This window comes from Lutra lutra, chromosome 16 (genome assembly GCF_902655055.1).
Source record: "Lutra lutra chromosome 16, mLutLut1.2, whole genome shotgun sequence".
NCBI lineage: Eukaryota > Metazoa > Chordata > Mammalia > Carnivora > Mustelidae > Lutra > Lutra lutra.
In genome coordinates, this window is record NC_062293.1 from 33716808 (window position 1) to 33734082 (window position 17275).

At 41.4% G+C, this 17275-nt stretch overlaps 1 long non-coding RNA gene across 1 annotated transcript; it reads right to left on the reverse strand.

Annotated features, from left to right (window-relative positions):
- Window positions 1–383: 383 nt before the first annotated feature.
- Window positions 384–17191, reverse strand: LOC125087651 (uncharacterized). Its single transcript, XR_007123480.1, has 3 exons — window positions 16440–17191; window positions 8062–8184; window positions 384–533 (listed from the first exon to the last, which is right to left on the reverse strand). It is a non-coding gene; the product is annotated as an uncharacterized LOC125087651 (long non-coding RNA).
- Between the last annotated feature and the right edge of the window lie 84 nt (window positions 17192–17275).

The following is a 17275-nucleotide window of genomic DNA, read 5'->3' on the forward strand; positions in this document are numbered from 1 at the left end:
AAAACAAAAAAACAAATAAATAAAAGGCATCCCAAGAGAGGAGTACACCATGTGAAGACAGAAACGCACAAAGAGAGCTGTGTGGCTGTGGAGGTAGAGATTGGAGTTATTTATCCGTAGTAGTCCCCCCGCTTATATCTTTTGGGGGGGGTATGTTGCAAGAACCCCTTGCATACCTGAAACCACAGATAGTATTGAACCCTATAAAAATGATTTTTTTTCCTGTATAATACATACCTACAATAAAGTTTAATTTATAAATTAGGTAAGTAGGAGATTAGCCACAAAGACTAATAATCATATAGAACAATTATAACAATGCACTGAAATAAAAGTTAGTTGAATGTGTCTCTCTCAAAATATCTTATGGTGCTGTACTCACTTCTTGTGGTGATGTGAGACGATACCTCTGACGTAATAAGACGAAGTGAGAGGACTGACGCAGGCATATGACGTAGTGCTGGGCAGTATGGACCTTCCCAGGATCCGTCAGGAAGATGATCTGCTTCCTGAAGGCAGTTGACCGTGGGTAACTAAAGCCACAGAAATTGAAACCATGGATAAGGGGTCTCATACCACTGTATAAGCCAAGAAATACCAAGGATCGCCAGCACAACAACACAAGATAGAATAAGAAAGGAAGAATTTCAGAGGAATCGGGGACCTGCTAACACCTTGGTTTTGACCTCCTTGTCTCCAGACTGTGAGGCAGTACATTTCTTACATTTTAAGCAACCCACTTTGTGGTAGTTATGGCAGCCCTAGGAAAGTAATACACTATTCTTGGGGGAATAATTAATATGAACAAACATATATGTTCAAGGATCCTCGTTGAAATATTTATTTATTTAATTTTATTTAAATTCAATTAATTAACAAATAGTGTATTCTTAGCTTCAGAGGTAGAGTTCAGTGATTCATCAGTTACATATAACACAGTACTCAGGGACACCTGGGTGGCTCAGTCAGTGAAGCACTTGCCTTTGGCACAGGGCATGACCCTGGGGTCCTGGGTTCAACCCCACATTGGGCTCCCTGCTCAGTGGGAAACCTGCTTCTCCCTCTCCCACTCCCCCTGCTTATATTCCCTCTCTCACTGTCTCTGTCAAATAAAAAATATCTTTAAAAAAACCAACCAAACAGTACTGATTATATCACCTCCCCTCTTTAATGTCCATCATCCAGTTACCCCAACACCCACCCACCTCCCCTTGAATTATTTATAATTATGAAATTTAGAAGTCACCAGAATGTTTAAGCAATAGTGGGAATCATTAAATGAAATATATTTATAAGGTGCCAATAAAAATAATATTTTTGAAAATCCAGGTAAATGTTTCACAATATAATAGTAAGTGAGAAAAGGCAGGAAATAACACTGTATATGCCATGTCATTCAAATTTCATATTAAAAAATCATAAATCATTACATATTTATAGAAAAAACTGGTAGTAAACAGTATTTATTTTAAGATTTTACTTATTTATTTGCTAGAGAGAGAGAGCACAAGCACAAGCACGGGGAGCCAGAGAGGCAGAGGGAGAAGCAAGCTGAGCAGAGAGCCCAATGCAGGACTTGAACCCAAGATCCCAGGATCATGACCTGAGCCAAAGGCAGATGCTTAACTGAGTGAGCCACCCAGGTGCCCTTTGTGGTAAATACTTTAAAGGGCTAATAGTGGTTAGATTTTTTTTTCTATAATTTTCTGCAGTTATAGCAAAGTATAGATGTTAGAAACATCAGAAGGAGACAGTATATATAAATTTGATGGTCTCGAAAATAAAGATACAAAGACAAAAAAAAGAAATTATATGTATACATATAATTTGATCTCAGGATTGTGTCAAGCTCTTTGCTCAGTTTGGAGTCCTCTAAGGTTTCTCTGTCCCTCAAAAAAAAAATACAATTTTTTTTGAAGATTTTATTTATTTATTTGACAGACAGAGATCATAAGTAGGCAGAGAGACAGGCAGAGAGAGAGGAGGAAGCAGGCTCCCTGCTGAGCAGAGAGCCCAAAGCGGGACTCCATCCCAGGACCCTAAGATATGACCTGAGCCGAAGGCAGAGGCTTTAACCCACTGAGCCACCCAGGCACCTCTATGTATCCAATTTATACTATTCATTTCTCCATATAGCTGGGACTTGTTTTACCCTGGAAATACAGACTATTAGCGCAGAAGGTGGCAAAGACTTTCAGGCCCAAGCCTTTGTTTCGTAATGCAAAACCAAAGGTAGAGGCTATGAATTGACTTATATATTTGTTTCCTTTATAGCCTATGCAGCCTAAGAGAAAGCACTTAGAAGATTCTAATGAGAACCAGAGGGTATATGTTCTCAGCTGAAATGCTCAGTTATATTTCGGGATTACCCAAGTGCCCAGCAATAAATGAAAACTCACAGGCCTATGGGAAGGACAAGAAGGGTCAAATGGGGACATTTACAGGAGGAGGACGGGGCGTCATAGTTGCAAGGGCTGTGGACACTCACAGGGAAGCAAGGCCTAAGCCAACATCATGCAGCTGAAGGCTCTGCATAATTGCTAGAAATATAAGGTACATTCCTTCACTGCAAATTCTCTGAGGAGTGATGAAATCCAAGGCCTTTTTGTGTCTCTCCTCCCATACACAAATTTTCCTGGTTAAAGTGATCTCAAAACATACTTTACCTACAGATTTCCATTGTTAGGAAGACAATTTGCCCACGAAAGCAACATAACCTAATTAAAAACTTATTCCTAGGGCACTTGGGTGGCTCAGGTTAAGTATCTGACTCTTGATTGCAGTTCAGGTCATGATCTCGCCACGCTCAGCAGGAAGTTCCTCCCTCTGTCCCTTCCCCAATAATTCCTAATAATTAAGCTAACCTTAAAATGACTCATTGTGGGGCGCCTGGGTGGCTCAGTTGGTTAAGGTTCTGCCTTCAGCTCAGGTCATGATCCCAGGGCTCTGGGATCGAGTCCCTTATTTGGCTCCCTGCTCCTCCGTGAGCCTGCTTCTCCCTCTGCCCCTCCCCAACTCGTGGGCTCTCTTATACTCTCTCATAAATAAATAAAATCTTACCAAAAAAATGACTCATGGAATTGTAGTAAAAATGGTTGCTTTTTTTTTTTTTAATGGTCCCATTTTTCATTGCCTGTGGCATTGGAAACTGCTACAGTCTTTTAGAAATATGACATAATATCAAGAGCCTTAAGGGGGAAAAAAAGAAAAGAAAAGAAAGAAAAAAGAATAACAGTAATTTGTCTATTTGCCATCATCTATATGATGTACTTGGCATACACAATTTCGTTTAATCATTACCACAATCCCCGGAGGATCAGGGAGCTTAAGCAAATCATTCAAGTTGCACAGGTGGTAATGGACAGAACTGAGTTTTGGACCCAGGCTGCCTGGTTCCAAAATTCAATATTCTTATCCATTCTGTGTTGCCATATACTGTTTACATTTTGTCCCTAAGAATTGGACTCCTAGAAAGGTACCCTTAAGAAATACTTTAGGGACGCCTGGGTGGCTCAGTGGGTTAGGCCGCTGCCTTCGGCTCAGGTCATGATCCCGGGGTCCTGGAATCGAGTCCCACATCGGGCTCCTTGCTCGGCGGGAAGCCTGCCTCTCTCTCTGCCTCTCTCTCCACCTCTGCCTGCCTCTCTGCCTGTTTGTGTGCTTTCTCTCTTTCTGACAAATAAATAAAATCTTTAAAAAAAAAAAAAGAAATACTTTAAAGGGGTGCCTGGGTGGCTCAGTGGGTTAAAGCCTCTGCCTCCGGCTCAGGTCATGATCCCAGGGTCCTAGGATCGAGTCCCACATCGGGCTCTCTGCTTGGCAGGGAGCCTGCTTCATCCTCTCTCTCTGCCTGCCTCTCTGTCTACTTGTGATCTCTGTCTGTCAAATAGTAAATAAAATCTTTAAAGAAAAAAATAAAGAAATACTTTAAAGAAAAATACTATATGGCAACATCAGAAAACAGAACAATTTGAAACAGTATAATTGTCTAACTAGAACAGCCATAGTATGGTTTACCTTCATAATGGATTATTATAGACTTTAGGAACGGTAATGGGAACTCTAAGGATATGAAAAAATACTTCAGATACAATATTCAGTAAAAAAAAAAGTGGAATACAATAGCTTATATTCATTGCACAAACAATAATATATATGTATAGGAGAGTAATCAAAAGTTTTAGATTGCAGTTGTAATAGACTGGGTGTAATTTTTTCCCTCAAAATTTAGTTTTTTTTTTTTAAAGATTTTATTTTATTTATTTGACAGACAGAGATCACAAGTAGGCAGAGAGACAGGCAGAGAGAGAGGAAGGGAAGCAGGCTCCCTGCTGAGCAGAGAGCCCAATGCGGGGCTCGATCCCAGGACCCTGGAATCATGACCTGAGCCGAAGGCAGAGGCTTTAACCCACTGAGCCACCCAAGCACCCCTCAAAATTTAGTTTATTATTTATTTCAGAGAGAGAAAGAACATGTGTGTGTGGGCAGAGGGGAAGGGCTGAGGGAGAGGGACAGAGAAACCTTAGCGGACTGCAAACTGAGCAAAGAGCCTGACACTATCCTGAGATCAAGACCTAAGCCAAAACCAGGAGTTGGACGCTTAGCTGATTGTGCCCCTCCAAATTTAGTTTTTAAAAAATTATTTGAAATGAAGAGTTTTATCACATAATCACCTTCTCAAAATACTGGCCCCAGTCGAGTTTCTTTCTCTACCGGCACCTCTTCTGCTCAGAACAGCTTTCCATTTATTGTCCTCTTCTGTTCAGCTCCACAGCATGAGCTCTTGCCACTCATATTCATGTGAACAAGGTTGACCCAAATAGAAATTGCACATTCCCAGAAGTCACTTGACCATTTCCTCTGTGCTGTGACAGTGTCGAGCCACACATTTTATTGAAGAATTTGTCCTCTTTTTTTTTTTTCCCACAAAACAGGGTCTCTCCCCCACCCTATTATAACAGTATTCCTTTGAGCATAGCTGTAGCTGTGCACCTGTACACTGCCTTGACCACAAGGCTTCTCGACCTCTGCATCCTTGGCCTCTTACTACTAGACATCAGTAGCATCTCCTCCTAAAAGTCTGACTACTAAAGACATCTCCAGATATTGCCAAAGGGTTTCAAGGGCTGGGGAGCAAAACCCTGTGGAGAAACACTGGACTGAAGGGATTGTCAGTGGCGGAAGGGGAGAACCTGTAGTTGGCCAGTTATGCTCTCATTTAACCACAAGAGGTCTCCCTAGACCTCATTATAGTTCTAATCTGGCAATTACGGGGCCATAGCCACCACCAAATAGGTTAATTGTCGTGACTGGGTGGGAGGTGATGGCAAAAGGTTTACAAACAGAAGCAGGAGATCAATCTCCTGTGCAGGAAAAATTCCAAATAAATTATGTAGATATTCCATAGTAAAGGACAGGAGTATGAATCCCCAAAGTGTGCTGTATGCAGGGACTTCCTGCCAAAGAATACAGTATTGAAAGGGGAGTTGGGGGGTGGAAACGGGGTGGCTCAGTGGGTTAAAGCCTCTGCCTTGGGCTCAGGTCATGATCCCAGGGTCCTGAGATTGACCTCCCCAGCCCCTCATCAGGCTCTCTGCTCAGCAGGGAGCCTGTTCACCCCCACTTGTCTCTGCTGCCTCTCTGCCTACTTGTGATCTCTGTCTGTCAAATAAATGAATAAAATCTTTTTAAAAAATAAAAAAATAAAAGGGGAGTGGGGAGTAACCACAGTGGAGGAAGCTGACAAACAGGACCTCAGCCAGGTGTTGGAGGTCAACATCAACACCGATAAATCATATTGATAGTTTATGTCCCCTTGAAATGATGTGATAAAAATGGTACTTTTAAAAAAAAAAAATGGTACTTTACCTCCACGATCTTTCTCCCCAAACCCCATAATCTCAGCCTGATCGTGAGAAAAATATCAGACAAATTCTAGTTGAGAGGCAGCCTACCAATACCTGACCCGAACTCCTCAAAGCTATCGAGTTCATTAAAAACAAGGAAAAGTCTGCTCCACGTGAGGTTCCCTGCTCAGGGGGGAGTCTGCTTCTCCCACTGCCCCTCACTCCGCTCTTGTGCTTTCTCTCTCTCAAATAAGTAAATAAAATCGTAAAAAAATTAAAAGGAATCACTTGGTGACTATAATTAGAAATGCCACCATCATGAACCAATCAGTATCAGGCAAGAAAATCAACGATTGATACCAAAGACAACTTAATAGAATAAAGGAGTCCAAATACTTAAAAACAATCTTGGAGATCATTTCTATACTATCAAGTAGGTAAATGTGGCACGATCGTGTCATGAGAATATCAACTGTTAAATCTCACTGATACCCCCCCTTTGAAGCGGGTTCTATAGTCCAGTACTATATTCAGGTGAGGAAGATTGAGTCTCAAAGAGATAACATAGTTGCTTAAGATCATGGAGCTAGTAAGTAGCAAAACTAAAATTCAGATTTTTACATCCGATTGTAAAGTCTTGGCTTTTGACTCCTGCGCGTTATTTTCGGCCTATATTTGGCAGCCGAGGTTATCAACCTTCACCATAGAGTTAAGTATTGCATAATTAATAGGGTGTTGAGCAAAAAACAGAAGTCTGGGGCCTCGGGCAGCTCAGGATATCAATTTCCTTACCAGAAAATTGTGGATAATGATACCCTCACTGGGTTATTTAAAGAGTCAAATGAAAGAATATATAAGAAAATGTCTTGCAACCGGTGAAGTGTGGCATTGTATCATTAACACGTTTTTACTTTCTCAGCTTTTTGCAAACATGTCTGCGAGCTAATTGCAAAACGGGATGTGAGCAGATGATTGAAGGGAGCTTCAGAGCAGAAGGCTTACAAGAGAATTGTGTCCGTGGTCTTCATCACTGACTGCACATATCACCTGGGGACTTTCAAAGGCATCCGTGCTTAGTTCCTTGGGCCCCAGACCAATTAAATTACAATGGCTGGGAGTAGGGCACAGTCAGTGCTGTGCTTAAAAGGCTCTCCTGGTGATTCTAATATGCAATGAAGATTGAGAACTGCCATTCTAATTGATCTAAAGTCCAGTTCCATGGGGCCCACCATACCCTTCCCTGCATAGGCTGCTCCTTACCCCTGGAAATTACTGGAGTTGGAATATTACCATCAGGCAGTGAGGCTAAAATAAAAGTCTGGTCAGCCAAGCTGCTAGGACAGCTGAAGATCTTGTCATTTGACTAAAGAAAATAGATCTATTTTGGTTTTGTTCAAAGAAGGAAGAGTTCAGTCATGGGAGAGAGAATCCTACAGAGGCTGGCTATGCGATCAGTTAGCAGTCTGCCACCATCACCGGCCAGGCTAGCAGAGAGGCTGCTCCGAAGTCTTTGCAAACTCTGCTCTGCAGGTTGGTTTATCTTGGCTATCATGCCGTCTGAGAGCCTTTGTTGGGATCCTGGGCCTTGATGCCAGGCCGACCAAAGCAACAACCAGCTTACAAATTAGCAAATCAACAGTATTCAAAACCTGAGGCCATAGAAGAAAAAAAAGCTGTTGAGCAAGAATAACATTAGGTATGTTACAGATTAATGTAATTCAGAGCTGGAAAACCCCTTCTTTTAGAAATAGGCCCATCCAGTTTCCTAAATGTACTGCCCTTTAGGATCTTTGGTGGAAGAGTTTAGGTTACTGCCAACCACCGCTAAGAGAGAGTACCGAGAAGTCATCTGGGGGAACTGAGGGTTCCTGTCATGTAGGGTCTGGGCATCACCGTCACAAATCCAGGAACTTATTATGTCATAACTCTCAGAAGTGAGCAGTCTCCTGGGAATAAACCCACATTAACCAAGCTCACAAGAAGTCCAATGCTGAATTACACAATGACCAGACATTAACACCAGATGGTACATTCTCTTCTTGTAAGAAAGACAACATTCAGAGCCACATTTGAACCATAAATTATACTTGAAAGTCAAGGATATAATTAAGAAATTAGTTGGGTGATCATAAAAGATGGTACCATCAAGCTAGCTAGAGTAGTTGGATTCACTCCATCTCTCTGTAAGCGTAACCAGTGAAGTAGAATAAAATACCTCAGACTCTGGCCGGGCACCCTCTGTCTGGATCACGCTGGAGAGTCACTGACAAATTCTTGCTCTCCAGGAGTCAGTTTTCCAAACCAGAGATCTCCAAACTTCTTTTCTGGTTGTGTGTTCCTAACAGAAAAAAAAAAAAAAAATTATAATCCATTTTTCATACGATCTGCAGATAATTTTGATTTTTTTTTTTTTTTTGGTATCATCTTCTTGTCAGACCTGACAAGAAGGTTACTGCTTTTACTGAATAATGTAGCTGACAGCTTATATTAAAGGTAATAGAAATGTCAACCCTACGATTTTACAGTTTGCTTGTGCTTTAATTATTAGTATCCTCTTTAATTTGTGGTTTCTTTGCAGGAATTTTGTTAAGCCCTTGTCCATTTCGTGAGAATCAACTAAGGGAAAACCTGAGTACTACTGACAGAATATAATCTGTAAATCCGCTGAACAGGGCTTAGTAAACTGCAAGGTGCCACACGCTATGCTGAGGGGCAAGCAGTGAGTGAGGTACCACTGTCAACCCTCCCGTTGTGGAATTCCCATTCTTCACTGGGATACCTCAGGAATGAATGAGGCTATTCTTCAGACGACGTATAATACAGTGCATTCACTCAGAGCCTAGAATATTTTGCAGCTTTAGATACAATAGCTATATATAGTCGTCCTTAGAACAATAGTTTTAAGTTCTAAAACAATAGTTCTAGAAATTATGCCCTAATCCTTAATTGGACAGTGGCACTCTTAAATCTCCAAGTCCCTAGGTGACTCAAGTCAGTTAAGCATCTGCTTTCAGCTCAGGTCATGATCCCAGGGTCCTGGAATCAAGCCCAGCATCGGGCTCCCTGCTCTGCAGAGAAGCCTGCTTCTCCTTCTCCCTCTGTAGCTCCCCTTCTTTCTCTCTCTGTCTGTCAAATAAATAAATAAGTAAAATCTTAAAAAAAAAAAAAGCAAACTCTACCTATTTGCTGACTAGGTGAGTCTTTTGTGTAGATGTTCAATATCTTTCATCATATTTTGATTCTGCTTATTGTTATGTCCTGAGGGAAACTTTATCTGAAGATTTGGGGTGACTATGGACTCTATTGCTTTGTAAGAACCACGAAATGAGTATGAGGGAGCCATCGTTATCACATTTTACTATTAGGAGAGTGGTTTTGTTCAAACTCAGAAGCAAAACAGCTGAACAGAGTTAATTTGGTTGAAAGGCTCAGGATGAACTAGTTTTGTACCTCTGTGTTCAGAGATTTCACATACAGGGCTTCCCAGGAGTGGGAAGCCTTCCACAGAGTTTGAAAACTACGGCTCCAGAACATGAAAAAATTGGTTGAGATGGAATTTTGCTATAATTAGTGCTGTGTTATAAGTAAGTCTCCAGGAACTAGAGACAAAGGAGATCCTATGTACAGTTTGTTTGCAATGAATTAAGAAAAACAACAAAATTCTGATCCATGTTTTATCCTAAAGATATTATAGCATAGAGTTTTAGAATTTGAACTCTATAGTCATTCAGTGTTGGGCTGTTATTTTTATTTCCTCCACAGAGAATTTAATTTTATTTTTAAATAGGTAATGCATGCACATGATACTAAATGGTAAGGCTCTCCCTCTCATTCCTAAGCTCCCCTCCTCTAGTTCTTCTCCACAGTGGCAACCACAGTTACAAACTTCTTGTGTATTTTCCTAGAGGTAGCAAAGGCATATCAAAACATATATATATATATGTATATATATATATATATATCACATGTAAATATATATTTTAAAACAAATGGTGGCATGCTCTGTACAATTGTTCTGCACCATGCGTTTTTAAAAAAACTTAATTCTTGGAATTCGCTCACTTTTTATTCAATATTTATTTATATATTTATTGAGCATTGTGATAGATTACAATATTCTTCTCTATTCCTCATGATAGGGTTACACATCCTACTGACTTTGGAGGCTCTTCTAGTTAAGAAAAGTGTAATAAACTTCTCTCTTGACTTAGGGTTTGGCCATATTTTCTTTGGCCAATGGATTGTAGGTAGAAGTGACAGTGTGTCATTCAAAGTAGAGGTTTTAAGGGGCATCATATGTTTTCATGTGCTTCTTGTATAGCAGTGTCCCCTAAGTGAGAAGATACTAGAAGTCTAAACCTAACGTGTGTGACCCTCAGCCTAGAGCAGTGCCTTGCATATCAATGATGGAAAAAGAAATGTTTTGGGGTCACTAGTTACCACAGCCAGAAGCAAATTAACGCTGCTATGTGCTTAGACAATTTTCTAGGTGTTTAAGTTCATTAGGGAACAAAAGATCCTCGCCCTTATGGAATATGCAGAGCTACATATAGACCTACTTCTTTTTTTTTTTTTTTTTAAAGATTTTATTTATTTGAGAGAGAGAGAGAGAGCACACAACTGGTGGGAAGACCAGAGGGAGAGAGAGAGAAGCAGACTCCCCACTGAGCAGGAAGCCTGACATTGGGCTTGACCCCAGGAACCTGAGATCATGACCTGAGCCAAAAGCAGATGTTTAACTCATTGAGCCACCCAGGTGCCCCTAGACCTTCCTCTTTTTAATGGCTGCATAGTATTCCTTTGTATAAAGGCACTGTGATTTATTTAACGAGTCCTTTACTGATGGATTTAGATTATCTCAATGCATCAGTCTCAAAAGGTAAAAATCACATATTTTTTAAAGATTTTATTTATTTATTTGACAGACAGAGATCACAAGTAGGCAGAGAGGCAGGTAGAGAGAGAGGAAGGGAAACAGGCTCCCTGCTGAGCAGAGAGCCCGATGCGGGGCTCGATCCCAGGACCCTGAGACCATGACCTGAACCGAAGGCAGAGGCTTAACCCACTGAGCCACCCAGGTGCCCCCAAAATCATATTTCTATCACAATTGCATAGAAAGCATATATTCAAGTTTTATTTAACCTATAATGAAGAACCCACCAGGATGACAAAGTTGGTTTGAAGGAGAGTATGAGGGATACCTGGGGGTGCTCAATTAGCTGAGCATCTGACTCTTGATTTCAGCTCAGGTCATGATCCCAGGGTCCTGAGACCGAGCCCTGAGTTGGGTTCTGTGCTGAGCATGGAACCTGCTTAAGATTCTCTCCCACTGCCCCTGCCCCCTCCCCCATGCACTCTTTCTCTCTCTCAAAGAAAAAAAAAAGAGAGAGAGAGAAAGAAAGAAAGAAAGAAAGAAAAAGAAAATCTGAAAATTGAAAATTGTAGTCAGTGGATAAAAAGAAATTCTAAAATAAAATTGTTAATTTTTCAAAAAGATTTATTTATTTTATTTGAGAAAGAGCAAGCAAGCAGGGGGAGTGGCAGAGGGAAAGAATCCTCAAATAGACTCCCAGATGAGCAGGGAGCCCAAAGTGGGGCTTGATTCCAGGACCCTGAGAACAGGACCCGAGCTGAATCAAGAGTCAGATGCTTAACTGACTAAGCCACTCAGGGTGCCCCTGAAATTGTTAATTTTCATACAAAACTGGCTACTGGCCTACGGGCTAAAAATAATTTCTGAAATTTTCTTCTACAGGATAGAGGAAATAATCATCTCCCATTATCAGTTTTAGAGAGCTGTAAAATGTCTGGCCTTTCATCAACAGCAAAGTTAAATTTCCCGGAGAGAGTTTTTACTAATACGAACCATGCTACAATATGCTTTTATATTCATTTTTGTGCACATGTGTGAGTGTATCTTAAGGATAAGTCCCTCGAAGTGAACTTTCTGAGTACATTAATTTCTACTTTTGAGAGAGGTTACCAAATTGCCCTTCATAGAAATCATACCAATTTACCTCACTGCGAACATTTTAATGGCTGTTTCTTCATATCTTCTCCAATACAATGTTATCGAACATTTTACTACCTGCCAATCTGATAGGATAAAAATAGTACCTCATTATAATTCCAATTTAAATTTTTTCTTATTACTATGGTTGAATATTTTCTTCATATCTTTATAAGTTATTTATTTTTCCTCTACCATGAATTGTCACTTCAATCTTTGCCTTCAGAAAAATGAACCCTTATCCATCATAGGTGTTCCAAATTTTGTTTTCACAGTTTTAGACAGATTTTTCATCCTAGCTCTATTGTTCACTAGCTGTGTGACCTTGGGCAAATTAAGTAACATCTCTGAGCTTAAGTTTACTCATCTATTAAATAGGGATAATGACATAGTCCTTGATCCCATATTTGGAACCCTGAGAGAGAGGTTTTTAATTCTAGGAGATTTCAGGGCATAGACTATATATCACACAAAACCCTAGGGAGTATGAGCTCTTCAAGCATTAATATTCCCACAAGAAACATATGAACATACTAGATGGGATTAATAAAGCCTACGAATGACCTCATATCAGTTGAAGTTTGCCATCAAATGAGCTGCATCAATTTTTTTTTTCTTGAAAAGTGGAGCATGGAAAAATCTTCCATGATTTATTATATTAGTTTGTTGAAAGTTAAAAATTGTGCAAAAGAGAGACATCCTCAACAGTATTGTAACCGATTGAGAGATACAACCTATTGATTAGACAAATATTGAGACAAGTCCACGTGGGAAGGACTGGGAATGAAAAGAAGCTCTATGAGAGTGCTATTAGTAGCTTATAAAAATAAAGGAAGAAAAATATAATTGCTTGTATCCTGTCAAGTGTTTCTTTACCCTACAGATTTTACTTATTGAATACTAGTGTTCTGTTATTGTTCCATATGAGCTCTGCCGAACTTACTTTTTGATTTTCAGAGCTTTTTGGATTTTGAACAGTGCTTAAGGTATAGAGAACTGTGGTACCTTGTTGTGAAGATTGGATTAAATGAAACAAGGCATGTAAAGTGTCTATACTAGCTCCTAGAACATAGGAAGAATAAGATAAATATTATTGTTCCTGTTGTTTTTAAGATGGAAGTGTTATGCCCCTCCAACTCCTGTTTCCAGGCCCTTTAGCTTGGCATAGGGCTTTGCTTTGTCAGTAGTTTGATATTCAGATGAATTTCCTTGAGGAGGAGGGAAGCATTTTTATTCTTTATTGGTGTAGAAGAAAGAAAGTGAATGGACTTTGAAGCTAGATAGATCAGGGTTCAAATTCCATAAGATGAGCTTTAAAGAGAGAGAGAGAAGAAATTACCTCTCTTCCAGGTTGCTTTGAGGGTTAAATACAACTAGATAGACTAGAAACTGCTCAGTGCACAATACATACTCACTAAATGATGGCAGCTTTTTTGTTGGAGTATGTTCAGGAGGACTTAGGTACAACACTTTACCCATTTACAGTCTGAAAAGCATTTAATCAGCCACTTTCATGACTGAAAATGAGGGACTTGGACAAGGATCAGAGAAAGCATTTATTGTACATAAAGAAACAAAGCACTGTTACCAAGATCTCTCCACAGGAAGATGACACCAGGCCCTCCTCTGTGATGCAATGTCATGGGATTTTACTTGTTGGGGGAGGAGGGGGTACAATAAAGCACAGGAGGAGTAACTTCCCCACCTCACACAGGCAGAAGGGAATGTTTCCCATCTGATATGGTAGTGTGAGAGCCTATAGCCTTTAGCCTCCAGGAACTTTCTGTTGTACTGTGATTTTAAAATGCAGGCTTCCCTTTTATTATAGAATATCCTTCAAGTTTCAGGTTAAATGTCATACTGCAAAGTAAGACTGCTATCTGTTGATTGGTATACTCTGAGGACAGACCCTATCTGCTTCTGTTTGGATCCCTACTGGATTAAATTCAGATACAAACCTTGAGAAGGGGCCTGCTATGTGTCAGCTGCTAAAAACACAAAGACATCCGATAAGGTTCCAGCCCAGGAGGGACTGGCAGGAGGATGGATAACTGATAACTGAGTGATATAATAGGACTATGGATAAAGTACTATGAGGGTACTGAGGAGAAAAAATTAATTTTTCTAGGGAGGTTAAGGGAAACTCTCCAAAGAAGTGACATTTGATCTGATTTTTGGCCTGAGTCGCTCAGCAAAAGGCTTTGAGATGGAATGATGAGAGGAAGAAGTGGTGGGGGAAGGTCGGGAGGTTAAGGAGAGAATAACATTCCAAGTGAAGGAAACTGTGGGGTCAAGGGTGTGAGGCAGTAGGCATATTTATTTATTTATTTGTTCAGTTATTTATTGAACAAACAAATATTGGTTGAATGTCAGATCCTCTTGGCACAGGGAAAACAACAGGAAGCAAGATAGACAAGGTCCCGGATGCTCTCATATAGTTGACACTTGAGAGCTGGATGGGACAGAAAAACAGAAAACAAATAAATAAGTGTATACAGTAATTTCAGAGAGTGATATGTGTTATGATGAAAATAAGGTGGGAGATGTGATAGAGAGTACCTTGACGGGGGGAGGCATGAAGATTGGGTAGTAAGGACGGGAGGCTCTCTGGAGGAGGCATTTAACCTGGGAACCAAGCGGCAAGGAGGCGGTCTTCTGGGGCAAAGTGTTTCAGGTGGAGGGAACAGCAAATAAAAATACTATAACAGGCCTAGGCCTGGTGTATTTGAGGAAAAGAAAGGGAGCCCCCTTGACTAGAATAGCATGAGCAAAGGAGCTATAGGGGAAGAAGACCTGGGAGGTTGGCAGACCTGGTTAGTAGGGCCTTACGGGTCATCATAAGGGGTTTGTTCTGAAAAAGCACCATTTGGTGTTGTGTAGAGAATGGATTGAAAGCAGGGAGATCAGTTGGGAGGCTGTTGCTTACTCCAGGCAAGGGATGTTGGTGGCTCCAATCAGGTGATAGCCTCAGAGACAGATGTGTTCAGAGCAAATATACATTTAAGTAGAGCTGACAAGACCTGCTGATGGATGGTGTGGGGGTGAGGGAAAGGAAGATGTAAACATATCAAATTCTATGACGTGGATGTGGCAACGGTGGGAACATGGGGTAGGAGAGAAGATGCTGGAAAAGAATGACTGTTCGACTTTGGGAATGACTTTGGCCTCACACAGAGGAGACAAGTGGGCTGGGCCACTAACAAAGCCAGGCTGATAACCTGTCTGTGAGGCCAGGAACCTCTCAAACTTTTACCATCAAGGGTTGTTGTTATTGTTGTTGTTGTTGTTGCTGTTTTTTAAACAAATAAATAAACAAAAAACCTCTCTGGCTAAATTTGAACAAATTTATGTCTTTCCCTATATTCTCTCCATCTCATTTTTTGCCCTACAGGATAAATATCTATCTGTTCTCACACATTCTCCATTGGTCCCAGCTTCTCTCCTCAGCAGATTCTTCAGAATACTACCATGCAGGTAGGAAAATTCTGCACGTAATAGGCACTGAGAATGTATGTACTCAGGGGCAATTAGAGGTGCTTGCTTTCAGAGAGACAGAAGTTGCTTCTACTCTTTGTTCCACTTCTACCTTCATGCTTAGCAACTCACCATACTTGGCTCTTTTGACTGGGAGTAGGTATGATCAGACTTATTAAATTTTTTTGTTGTTGTCCTTGGTTGGCTGGCTGGCTGGCTGGTTCTATTGTCTCCTGGTCCTACCATCCTGTTCCCTTCTCCAGTCCCCTGCATACACACTGCAGGCCTGCAGGGGTCCTCAGATCTTCCTCTGAACCACTGCACCAGGCTTGTCCTCCTTAGCTAACATTATCTTTTATTTAAACAGAAACAGTAGCCACCAATCTTGTTACATAACATCCCAGTTTCCTAGGGTGTTAAACTAATGCCGCATCTACTGTTGGGGAGTGTTGATCTGGCAACACAAATATTCACTAGGAGAATATTGCTGAAATGTTGTAACAAGTTTGACTTCCTGGCCTTCCTTAGAATTTTGGAGGGGAAGGGACTTTAGAAATCATGCTATCTCAATCTTCGTTTTCAACTGTAAAAATGAAGGCCTAGAGAGACAAAGAAATTTGCCCAGAAGGCACATCAGAGCTAGATAGAAGTCAACCTCTTGCTCCTCTAAAAAGAGTCCATCACATTTCAGAGAAAGGAATGTTAAACCTTTCTTTCCAAGTTTGTCAAATGAGAACAGTGACAGTGACATGGTGCTCCTGATTACACCCAGATTGCAAATTTGAGGCTGATACAGAAGTAATGAATGAATTTGAGGCACTTTTCTTGTTTATACAAACATTTTACTGACATTAGGACTGGATTCACATCCAACCATGCAAAGTATATTAACTGAACCCGATGTGAATGCAATGTATAGTAACTGAATCAGATATAGTTTAAACACAGCTGGCTAGAGCTGCAGGTGAAGTTAGAGCCACATGGGGGTCTACTCCAGTAACATTCTCAGTTTATGTGCAAACCGGCATATGGAAGGGGGTGGAGTCAGCTGTACCTCCAGGGGCATCTCATACCCTGAGAGCTGTTCAGTAAAACATGGGGTTTCTTACCGCTCTCTGAGGAACTGCAGAACCTTGGTGGTGACCTGAAAAGGCTGGGATCCTCTCTTCCCCTCACCCCTGCCAGCATTCTTTCTCAAATTGACCTGTTTTCCTGAGGGGAGACTACCCCACTCCACCCACCTGGTGCCTTCCTGGATTTCCTGACTGCCTGGGCTTATTGTTTAACCTTCTCTTCCTTGAAAAGCACTGATTCAGAACGTGGGCTCCTCCCCTCTGGTCACTGACCATCTTACTTTTCTAGGCTAACCATCCGCATTTCCCTGCAAAAGCTTTGGAAAATCAGCAGCAATAGGAGGCTGGGGGCCTTCCAATTCCCCTACCACATCTTTCCTACTCTTACTCTCTGAAATTACTGGCAGAACACAGAGAAGTGGAGAAATGCCTTGCTTCGGACTAGGGCCTGGGCAGGTTTGGCATTATCTTACTAAATTCAGCTGGCCGGGGTCCTGAGGCCCTCTTCAGGTAACTTAGGCTCTGAGTTAGAAATGACTAAGGTGTAAGGAGGGAGTTGCTGCTTTGGCCCTACAAGTCTAAGTACTATACAGCCTCCCCACTCCTAACCCTAGGTTCCAGGAATCCCAGCCTTGACCTGGGGACAAAACCCAAACGCAAATAAACGGTCTCTTCCCAAGCACTGAAAGCCAACCATCCTCATCACTCTGTCTCTCTCTCTTCCTTCAGTCGGTGGCCCAGCTTAGCCAAGCTTCGCCGGCGGAGCCGCGGCGGGCCAGAACCGGCTCTGGAAGCACTCCCCGCACCCTAGCCGGCCCAGGACAGAGGGGTGGGGGGTGGGAGGTTGGGGAAGCGGGGGGCGGAGTTCCGTC